Source organism: Pongo pygmaeus, chromosome 4 (genome assembly GCF_028885625.2).
Source record: "Pongo pygmaeus isolate AG05252 chromosome 4, NHGRI_mPonPyg2-v2.0_pri, whole genome shotgun sequence".
In the NCBI taxonomy this organism is placed as follows: Eukaryota; Metazoa; Chordata; class Mammalia; order Primates; family Hominidae; genus Pongo; species Pongo pygmaeus.
The window spans coordinates 74208697-74221023 of NC_072377.2; the positions used below are offsets into that span (position 1 = coordinate 74208697).

Genomic DNA, 12327 nt, shown 5'->3' on the forward strand with positions numbered 1-12327 from the left:
CTCTGTGCCAACTACTCCGTTCTGCCATCACTGCACAAATGCAGCCACAGGCTATACATAAATGAATTAAGTGTGGCTAAGTTACAATAAATCTTTATTTCCAAAAACAGCCAACAGATTTGGCCTGTGGGTCTTATTTTGCCAAACCTTGATCTAAAACGTCCTCCCTTCCCAATCTCTACCTGACTACCTCCTAGTTCTCCTACAAGACTAAGCATGTTATCTTCTGGAGAGTGCTTTCTCCTATGACTGGTCAGGTTCATCCTTTCTTTGTACTCTCATAGGAATATATATGGAATATATTTTGTAGAGGCAAGAAAAGTTTCTTCCCAAAGACTCATGGTTTCTTCCATGAGGAAGGGGCTCTACTATCATAACAGTACTGGCCTTTCTCTACTCCTACTTACTCCTCCCCATGGGAAATGGAGCAACTTGGAGGAGTCTAGCTCCTTCTCTCACTCATGGGAGCAAACTGGCCACAGAAAATATGTATTTCTCCTGCTTTTCCATGCCACAGAGGGCACTCTCTGCCACTCCTGGGAAAGGCTTGTCTGCCAGTACTACTGTGTTCGGACACATAAGTCTGTCTTATTCCAGAGTTCTCCATTATCAGTTTAACCAGTAACAACAGTAATATTTTTATCTCCATATATCTTACTTCCTGATTACCTCTTAATTGGTTCAGAACTCTAGAGGGAAACAGAAATGCTATTTATAAGGCCCCACTCAACCCCAACATACATCAGTAGCCATGTATTCAGCATTTTGCTCAGGAATTTTCTTTGTGTACCTTCTATCACCTCAGTTCAGTGATTCCCCAAGTGGACTTCAGTCATCTGGAGAGTCCTTCCAATTGTCACAAACTGATCCAGAAATGCAAACCTTTCTTTCATACTGACAGCAAATGACACCATTTTATTAGCTTTTATTTTTACCTACAATCGAATACTGCTTACTAATAACCTGTTGAGTACTATAGTTTGGCTATGTTTGTTCCCCAAACCTCATGTGGAAATTTGATCCCCAATGTTGGAGGTGGAGCTTGGGTTATGGGGGTGGAGCCCTCATGAATGGCTTGGTTCATCCTCAGGGTAATGACTAAGTTCTCACTCTCATTTGTGCAGGAGTTGGTTGTTAAAAAGAGCCAGCACCTCCTCTTTCTCTCTTTCTAGCCATGAGATCTCTGCATATACCAGCTACCCTTTTTCTGCTGCCATGTGTGGAAGCTGCCTGAGTCCCTCACCAGGAAAAGATGATGGCTCCATGCTTCTTGTACAGCCTGCAGAACCCTGAGCTAAATAAACCTCTTTTCTTTATAAATTACCCAGCCTCAAGTACTCCTCTATGGCAACACAAATGGACTAAAACAGTGAGTTAGCAGTAGTTTCTAAATTGAAAGTACTAATAGAGTTTACTAAATATTTAATTACAAATTCAGTTAAGAAATCTGGCAGCCACACTTTTGGAAATCCTCTAAAACTTTTATTAAGCATGAGTACATATGATAGAATTTCAGTAGTTTTCAGGAAAGACAATTTGTGAATAGTGTTATCATTGATGCTGTCTTCAATTGGTTATGGTTTTCAACCACTGTTATTCAAAATTATTCCACCTGTTCTCAGTAGAAAATCACTCAGTAATAGCAAATTGAAAATTCAAAAATATTTTAAATGACCCAGCAGTTCCAATTCTGTGGAATATGCTCCAAAAAAATAGTTGGCAATGTTCATCAAAAGACATGTATAAGAATGTTCATAACATTCTTATAACACGTATATTCTTATAACATATATTCTTATAAATAAGAATAACATATATTCTATATAACATATATTCTTATAACAAAGCTTCATAACACAGCTTTGTCTTGTAATAGCTAAAAATTGGTAACAACCCAAATATCCATCATAGAATAATAAATAAATGGTGGAATATTTATAAAGTTGACTATTACACAGCAATGAAAAAGAACAAACTACTTTTACATAATTTTGTGTGGAGCAACATGGGTGAATCTCACATACATAAAGATGAGCGATGGATTGCTGGCAAGATGGCAGAAGAGGAACAGATCCAAGCTGCAGCTCCCAGTGAGACCAACACAGAAGGCAGGTGATTTCTGCATTTCCAACTGAGGTACCTGGTTCATCTCACTGGGACTGGGTAGACAGTGGGTACAGCCCATAGACAGTGGGCAGAAGCAGAGTGGGCAGAAGCAGGGTGGGATGTTGCTTCACCCAGGAAACGCAAGGGGTCGGGGAACTCCCTTCCCTAGCCAAGGGAAGCCATGAGGAATTGTGCTGTGAGGAATGGTGCATCCCAGCCCAGATAGTATGCTTTTCCCATGGTCTTCACAACCCACAGACCAGGAGATTCCCTCAGGTGCCTACACCACCAGGGCCCGGGGTTTCCAGCACAAAACTGGGCGGCCATTTGGGCAGACACCAAGCTAGCTGCAGGAGTTTTTTTGTACCCCATTGGCACTTGGAACGCCAGCGAGACAGAACCGTTCACTCCCCTGGAAAGGTGCCGCTGAAGCCAGGGAGCCGAGTGGTCTAGCTCAGCGGATCCCACCCCCATGGAGCCCAGCAAGCTAAGATCCACTGGCTTGAAATTCTCGCTGCCAGCACAGCAGTCTGAAGTCAACCTGGGATACTCGAGCTTTGTAGGGGAGGGGCATCCACCATTACTGAGGCTTAAGTAGGTGGTTTTCCCCTCACAGTGTAAACAAAACCACTGGGAAGTTCAAACTGGGCAGAGCCCACCACGGCACCACAAACCCACTGTAGCCAGACCACCTCTCTAGATTCCTCCTCTCTGGGCAGGGCATCTCTGAAAGAGAGGCAGCAGTGCCAGTCAGGGGCTTATAGATAAAACTCCCATCTCCCTGGGATAGAGCATCTGGGGAAAGGGGCAGCTGTGGGTGCAGCTTCAGCAGACTTAAATGTTTCTTCCTGACAGCTCTGAAGAGAGCAGCAGATCTCTCAGCACAGTGCTCGAGCTCTGCTAAGGGACTGACTGCCTCCAAAAGTGGGTCCCTGATCCCCATGCCTCCTGACTGAGAGATACCTCCCAGCAGAGGTCTACAGATACCTCATACAGGAGTGGTCCAGCTGGCATCTAGTGGGTGCCCCTCTGGGATGAAGCTTGCAGAGGAAGGAGCAGGCAGCAATCTTTGCTGTTCTGCAGCCTCCACTGGTGATACCCAGACAAACAGGGTCTGGAGTGGACCTCCAGCAAACTCCAGCAGAGCTGCAGAAGAGTGGCTTGACTGTTAGAAGAAAACCAACAGAAAGAAAGCAATAGCATCAACATCAACAAAAAGGACATCCACGCAAAAACCCCATCTGAAGGTTGCCAACATCAAAAAGCAAAGGTAGATAAATCCACAAAGATGAGGCAAAACCAGTGCAAAAAAAAACCCTGAAAATTCCAAAAACCAGAACACGTCTTCTCCAAAGGATCACAACTCCTCACCAGCAGGGGCACAAAATTGGACAGAGAATGAGTTTGATGAATTGACAGAAGTAGGCTTCAGAAGGTGGGTAATAACAAACTCCTCCGAGCTAAAGGAGCATGTTCTAACCCAATGCAAGGAAGCTAAGAACGTTGAGAAAAGATTAGAAAAATTGCTAATTAGAATAACCAGTTCAGAGAAGAACATAAACAACCTGATGGAGCTGAAAAACACAGCACGAGAACTTCATGAAGCATACACAAGTATCAATAGCTGAATTGATCAAGTGGAAGAAAGGATATCAGAGACTGAAGATCAACTTAATGAAATAAAACATGAAGATAAGGTTAAAGAAAAAAGAATGAAAAGGAATGAAGAAAGTCTCCAAGAAATATGGGACTATGTGAAGAGATCAAACCTACGTTTGATGCACCTGAAAGTGATGGGGAGAATGGAACCAAGTTGGAAAACACTCTTCAGGATATTATCCAGAAGAACGTCCCCAACCCAGCAAGATAGGCCAACATTCAAATTCAGGAAACACAGAGAACACCACTAAGATACTCCTCGAGAAGAGCAACACCAAGACACATAATCGTCAGATTCACCAAGGCTGAAATGAAAGAAAAAATGTTAACGGAAGCCAGAGAGAAAGGTCAGGTTACCCACAAAGGGAAGCCCGTCAGACTAACAGTGGATCTCTCGGCAGAAACCCTACAAGCTAGAAGAGAGTGGGGACCAATATTCAACATTCTTAAAGAACAGAATTTTCAACCCAGAATTTCATATCCAGCCAAACTAAGCTTCATAAGTGAAGGAGAAATAAAATCCTTTACAGACAAGTAAATGTTGAGGGATTTTGTCACCACCAGGCCTGCTTTACAAGAGCTCCTGAAGGAAGCATTAAATATGGAAAGGAAAAACTGGTACCAGCCACTGCAAAAACATGCCAAAATGTAAAGACCATCAACACTATGAAGAAACTGCATCAATGAATGGGCAAAATAACCAGCTAGCATCATAATGACAGGATCAAATTCTCACATAACAATATTAACCTTAAACGTAAACGAGCTAAATGCTCCAGTTAAAAGACACAGACAGGCAAATTGGCTAAAGAGTCAAGACCCATCATTGTGCTGTATTCAGGAGACCCATTTTACGTGCAAAGACACACATAGGCTCAAAATAAAGGGATGGAGGAATAGTTACCAAGCAAATGAAAAGCAAAAAAAAAAAAAAAAGCAGGGGTTGCAATCCTAGTCTCTGATAAAACAGACCTTAAACCAACAAAGATCAAAAAGGACACAGAAGGGTATTACATAATGGTGAAGAGATCAACGCAACAAGAAGAGCTAACTATCCTAAATATATATGCACCGAATACAGGAGCACCCAGATTCATAAAGCAAGTTCTTAGAGACTTACAAAGAGACGTAGACTCCTACACAATAATAGTGGGAGACTTTAACACCCCACTGGCAATATTAGACAGATCAACGGGACAGAAACTTAACAAGGATATCTAGGATTTGAACTCAGCTCTAGACCAAGCAGACCTAATAGACATCTACAGAATGCTCCACCCCAAATCAACAGAATATACATTCTTCTCAGCACCACATTGCACTTCTTCTAAAATTGAACACATAATTGAAAGTAAAACACTCCTCAGCCAATGCAAAACAGAAATCATAACAAACAGTCTCTCAGACCACAGTGCAATCAAATTAGAACTCAGGATTAAGAAACTCACTCAAAACGGCACGACTACATGGAAACTGAACAACCTGCTCCTGAATGACAACTGGGTAAATAAAAAAATTAAGGCAGAAATAAATAACTTCTTTGAAACCAAGGAGAACAAACACACAACATACCAGAATCTCTGGGACACAGCTAAAGCAATGTTTAGGGGAAATTTATAGCACTGAATGCCCACAGGAGAAAGAGGGAAAGATCTAAAATTGACAACCTAACATCACAATTAAAAGAACTAGAGAAACAAGAGCAAACCAATTCAAAAGCTAGTAGAAGACAAGAAATAACTAAGATCAGAGCAGAACTGAAGGAGATGAGACACGAAAAACCCTTCAAAAAAAATCAATGAATCCAGGAGCCAGTTTTTTTAAAAGATTAACAAAAATAGATAGACTGCTAGCCAGACTAATAAAGAAGAAAAGAGAGAAGAATCAAATAGACACAATAAAAAATAATAAAGGGGATATATCACCACTGATCCCACAGAAATACAAACTACCATCAGATAATACTATAAACACCTCTATGCAAATAAACTAGAAAATCTAGAAGAAATGGATAAATTCCTGGACACATACACCCTCCCAAGACTAAACCAGGAAGAAGTTGAATCCCTGAATAGGCCAATAACAAGTTCTGAAATTGAGGCAGTAAATAATAGCCTTCCAACCAATAAAAGCCCAGGACAAGACAGATTCACAGCCAAATTCTACCACAGGTACAAAGAAGAGCTGGTATCATTCCTTCTGAAACTACTCCAAACAATAGAAAAAGAGGGACTCCTCCATAAGTCATTTTATGAGGCCAGCATCATCCTGATACCAAAACCTGCCAGAGACACACAAAAAAAAGAAAATTTCAGGCCAATATCCCTGATGAACATCGATGCAAAAATCCTCAATAAAATACTGGCAAACTGAATCCAGCAGCACATCAAAAAGCTTATCCACCAAGATCAAGTCAGCTTCATCCTGGGATGCAAGACTGGTTCAACACATGCAAATCAATAAATGTAATCTATCACATAAACAGTACCAATGACAAAAACCACATGATTATCTCAATAGATGCAGAAAAGGCCTTCAACAAAATTCAACAGCCTTTCATGCTAGGCTCTTAGTAAACTAGGTATTGATGGAACATATCTGAAAATATTAATAGCTATTTATGACAAACCCACAACCAATATCAGACTGAATGGGCAAAAACTGAAAGCATTCCCTTTCAAAAACAGCCCAAGACAAGGATGCCCTCTCTCACCACTCCTATTCAACATAATATTGGAAGTTCTGGCCAGGGCAGTCAGGCAAAAGAAAGAAATAAGGGGTATTCACATAGGAAAAGAAGACGTCAAATTATCTCTGTTTGCAGATGATGTGATTGTATACTTAGAAAACCCCATCATCTCAGCCCAAAATCTTCTTAAGCTGATAACCAACTTCAGCAAAGTCTCAGGATACAAAAATCAATGTGCAAAAATCACAGGCATTCCTATACACCAATAATAGACAAACAGAGAGCCAAATCATGAGTGAATTCCCATTCATAATTGCTACAAAGAGAATAAAATACCTGGGAATACAACTTACAAGGGATGCAAAGGACCTCTTCAAGGAGAACTGCAAACCACTGCTCAAGGAAATAAGAGAGGACACAAACAAATGGAAAAATATTACATGCTCATGGATAGGAAGAATCAATATCTTGAAAATGGCCATGCTGCCCAAAGTAATTTATAGATTCAATGCTGTCCCATCAAGCTACCATTGACTTTCTTCACAGAATTGGAAAAAACTACTTTAAATTTCATATGGAACCAAAAAAGAGCCCACATAGCCAAGACAATCCTAAGCAAAAAAAACGAAGCTGCAGGCATCATGCCACCTGACTTCAAACTATATTACAAGGCTACAGTAACCAAAACAGTCAGTTTTGGTTACCAGTACTGGTACCAAAACAGATATATAGGCCAATGGAACAGAACAGAAGCCTCAGAAATAACACCACACAGCTACAAGCGTCTGATCTTTGACAAAACTGACAAAAATAAGCAATGGGGAAAGGATTCCCTATTCAATAAATGGTGTTGGGAAAACTAGCTAGCCATAGGCAGAAAACTGAAACTGGACCCCTTCCTTACACCTTATACATAAATTAACTCAAGATGGATTAAAGACTGAAACATAAGACCTAAAACCATAAAAACTCTAAAAGAAAACCTAAGCAATACCATTCAGGACATAGGCATGGGCAAAGACTTCATGACTAAAACACCAAAAGCAATCACAACAAAAGCCAAAATTGACAAATGGGATCTACTTGAACAAAAGAACTTCTGCACAGCAAAAGAAACTATCATCCGAGTGAACAGGCAACCTACAGAATGGGAGAAAATTTTTGCAATCTATCCATCTGACAAAGGGCTGATATCCAGAATCTACAAGGAACTTAAACAAATTTACAAGAAAAAAACAAACAACCCCATCAAAAAGTGGGCAAAGGATATGAACAGACACTTCTCAAAAGAAGACATTTATGCAGCCAACAAACATATGAAAAAAAGCTCCTCATTACTGGTCATCAGAGAAATGCAAATCAAAACCTCAATGAGATACCATCTCACGCCAGTTAGAATGGTGATCATTAAAAAGTCAGGAAACAACAGATGCTGGAGAGGATGTGGAGAAATAGGAACTCTTTTACACTGTTGGGGAGTGTAAATTAGTTCAACCATTGTGGAAGACAGTGTGGTGATTTCTCAAGGATCTAGAACCAGAAATACCATTTGACCCAGCAATCCCATTACTGGGTATATTCCCAAAGGATTATAAATCATTCTACTATAAAGACACATGCACACGTATGTTTATTGCAGCACTATTCATAATAGCAAAGGCTTGGAACCAACCCAAGTGCCCATCAATGATAGACTGGATAAAGAAAATGTGGCACATGTATACCATGGAATACTATGCAGCCATAAAAAGAATGAGTTCATGTCCTTTGCAGGAACGTGGATGAAGCTAGAAACCGTCATTCTCAGCAAACTAACGCAGGAGCAGAAAACCAAACACCGCATGTTCTCATTCATAAGTGAGAGTTGGACAATGAGAACATATGGGCACAGGGAGGGGAACATCACACACCAGGGCCTATCAGGGGGTAGGGGCACAGGAAGGGATAGCATTAGACGAAATACCTAATGTAGATGATGGGTTGATAGATGCAGCAAACCACCATGGCACATGTATACCCATGTAACAAGCCTGCACGTTCTGCACATGTATCTAAGAACTTAAAGTATAATAATAACAAAAAGATAAGCAAAAGAAGCCAGATACAGAAGATATAATATCATGTGATTCCATTTATATGAAGATTCAACTTATATGAATTTATATGAAGTGTATTAGTTATACACAAAACTAGTCTGTCGCTATAGAAGTCAAAGTAGTGATTATCTCTACTGCAGAAATGTAAAAGGGCAAGAGAGAGCCTTCTGAGATATGGGAAATTGTCTACAACCTGATTTGAGTGATGATTCAACAGTGTGCACGTGTTTGTTGCTGTGAGTGTGTGTAAATTCATTGATTGTACAGTTAAGATCAATGCACTTTACACCATATATATGTATACTTATATGTATATTTAAAGAGAGAGAATAATTTCTGCATGCCTGACATTTAGCTGGGCCTTTGAGATATGTTGATTAACAAAACACACACTGTTATTCCCCTTGGTATAGTGTATTCCTGGTACCAGTTCAGTCTCTATACTCAGTAAATGGTTGGTAATCTGAACTGAGCTTTCTTCTTTTATACTAAGCATTTAAACTTTAAAAAATATACACTATTGCTGATGCTAATGGCAACAGCAGTGCTTCACTTTTCCTTGACAAACATGTTTTGTTTCATTTTTGGCTTTTTAATCCAAGGTCATCCTGATGCCTCATTATGGAAAAATCCCAGAACCTGTCCTCCCTCCAGCAAAGGAGCTACATGCCCTTTCATCCTGCAGATTTCAAAATTGATTATCTGTGCTGCTAGCATTCTCCATATCCCATGGAGTTGTGTGCTAAAATCCAGAGCAATGAATACACCTCTGAAAAATGATGCTTTCGAACCTGCCTCGTGGTGCAGTAAATTTAAAAGTACTCTTAATAATAATAAGGATCAACATTGACTTTAATAGTCCTCAAGCCCATCACGTAATTTCATTAGCCACCCAGCACAGATGCAAGCAGGGGTGATGTCATACTTTTTCCCCTTGCTCTGAAACCTGAGTCAGGCGCCAGAGATGGAAACCAGTTTTACAGACTCTAATCGGATTAAAGCTCCTGGCAGCCTCTAATCAATAGGTGGTAGCTGGAGGAATCTCAAAATGTTCAAAGCCCTCTCTGGCCCCTTCATGGGCATGGCCTCACTTAAGTAGAAAGGAAGTTCAGGTGGTCTCTTTCTACAAGTGGGGAAAGTCTAAATGGTATGTCCTAGGGCACTGTGTTAGTTGCAGTTTTCCCCAGGACTCAGGTCCATACATGAGAGAGGGATTGTCACTAATGCAGCAGCCTCAAGTTTTCCTTTCTGATCTTACCTAAAGGAAACCTCTAACTATTCGCACAACCATCACACAGTAAACTAGCAGTTACGATCACAGGTTTTGGTGTCAGGCACAGCTTGATCTAAAACCTAGCTCTTCCACTGACTAAACAACCTCTAGCAAGCTAGCCTACCTGTGTTAGACTCAATTTTCTCATCTATAAAGTGGGGATAATAACACCTACCTCACAGAAGTGTAGTGAGGAAAAAGAGAGTTAATGTGTACACAAAGGGCTTATGACATAGTCCTTGCCCTGTGTAGTTACATGCTTAACAAATGATTGCTAATAAAAAGAAATAAGCTATGATTAATAGCTACCAATTATCATTATGATTCTTAAAACTCTGAAATTCCCTCTCACAAGCAGAGAGAATTCTTTTTTGCCTTTATCATTTTACTTACCTGAACTTTCCCACCTCTCCAACTTAGCGCAAGTGGGAAGCCAGTGCCTAGACGTGCTCATAACTTCCAGGTTGCTTTAACAAGAACTTCAATAACATGGCAAAATACAATGACCTCATCATCCCAATGTTGCAGAAGTAAAAATCAATGCTACTTAAAAAGCTTGACAATCAATCAAAGTCTAGCCAGATATCCGTGGAAGTCAAACAGACCATATAAAACTCAGATTCACCTAGGGATCTCATTAAAGTGCTGCAGCAGTAGTTCCCTGATGTAAGCTGGGAGTTTTCACTTGGCTTTTTTTTTTTTCAAATATGGAGTCCCAGTGAGATCAGGGCTATATGTCTCCCCAGCAGCTGGCTCAGGAGCACTTTTATTGGCTGGATGCCCTCACTGGAATTACCAGTGCAAACGGTCATTCATACGTCAATGTCATCCCACCCTCCCGTGGTGACACAGACCTTCTCCTACTGAAACCACACGCTGTTTTAGTCCAAAATAAGCTCTGAAAAAGTAATAAACATTATTTTATCTCATTTTATTTTATTTTATTTTTATTTTGAGACGGAGTCTCGCTCTGTTGCCAGGCTGGAGTGCAGTGGCATGATCTCGGCTCACTGCAACCTCCGCCTCCTGGGTGCAAGTGATTCTCCTGCCTCAGCCTCCCAAGTAGCTGGGATTACAAGCAAACGCCACCACACTCACCTAATTTTTGTATTTTTAGTAGACATGGGATTTCATCATGTTGGCCAGGATGGTCTTGATCTCTTGACCTCGTGATCCGCCCACCTCAGCCTCCCAAAGTGCTGGGATAATCCTTACCTGTTCCTCCTTTGCAGGGCAGATAGAACATGATAATTGGAGATGCATGAAAGTGATTAACATCTCTGTGTAATCAGGACTTGCAACACACTTAATTTTTTTTTTTAATAGTGAAAATTTTATTGGAGATCATTGAAGTGAAGACTGATAAACACTTGCCCTGGGTCGGTTACAACCAACTTTTCTTTTTTTTTTTAAGTTTTTTTTTATTATACTTTAAGTTCTTGGATACATGTGTAAAACATGCAGGTTTGTTACATAGGTATACATGTGCCATGGTGGTTTGCTGCACCCATCACCAGGTCATCTACATTAGGTATTTCTCCTAATGCTATCCCTCCCCTAGCACCCCCACTCCCCGACAGGCCCTGGTGTGTGATGTTCCCCTCCCAGCGTCCATGCAACACACTTAATTTCTATTGCATAGTACTATAGGGGTTACAGAAAGCATAATTTTAAGATAATGGATTTATATTCTATGGGCTTCTTTCTAAAACCTTATAATTCAAATATGAATATAAGACAAATCCCCTCCCTGAGCTCAGGTCATTTTAAGAGATAACACCTACTATGGACCACATATTCTTCGAGGCACAAGAGATACAAAGATGGATAATGCATGAGCCTGCCCTTCTTCGGATTCTATGAGACCAGAAGGCACAGATCCCCCTAACTCTAGACCCAGTCCCCCAAAAAACACCAACAGGATTAAATACACACCATTGAGTTAATGGGACACACCATTGAATTAAAATTTTTTTTTACTCTAGCAGTAAAGAAAATGACTAAACTCTGGATTATCTACTCCAGAACAATCAACTTAGAGTAGAAACTTAAACTACTATGAAAAAAATGATTGAACTGGAATAAGAGGGCCCGATGTTCCCAACAGCAATTGGCAACCGATTCATTTAGAAACTCAGTAAAAGTCAACTCAGAAGCCCACTTCTTAGCCAACTTCACGTCCCGTGCATACATGGAGGGGAAGGGAATGAGTTTATACATTACAAATTATGTCTTCCAACTGGACACAATGGCTCACGCCTGTAATCCCAGCACTTTGGGAGGCCGACGCAGGTGGATTACTTGAGGTCAGGAGTTTAAGAGCAGCCTGGCCAACATGGTGAAACCCAGTCTCTATTAAAAATACAAAAATTAGCCAGGCGTGGTGGTGGGTGCCTGTGGTCCCAGCTACTTGGGAGGCTAAGGCAGGAGAATCACTAGAACCCAGGAGGCAGAGATTGCAGTGAGCCGGGATCACGCCACTGCACTACAATCTGGGTGACAGA

General features: G+C 40.7%; 1 non-coding gene across 1 annotated transcript; it reads left to right on the forward strand.

Moving 5' to 3' along the window:
• Positions 1-11013: 11013 nt before the first annotated feature.
• LOC129037698 (U8 small nucleolar RNA) lies at positions 11014-11147 on the forward strand. The gene has a single exon (XR_008502926.1). It is a non-coding gene; the product is annotated as a U8 small nucleolar RNA (small nucleolar RNA).
• Positions 11148-12327: the final 1180 nt, after the last annotated feature.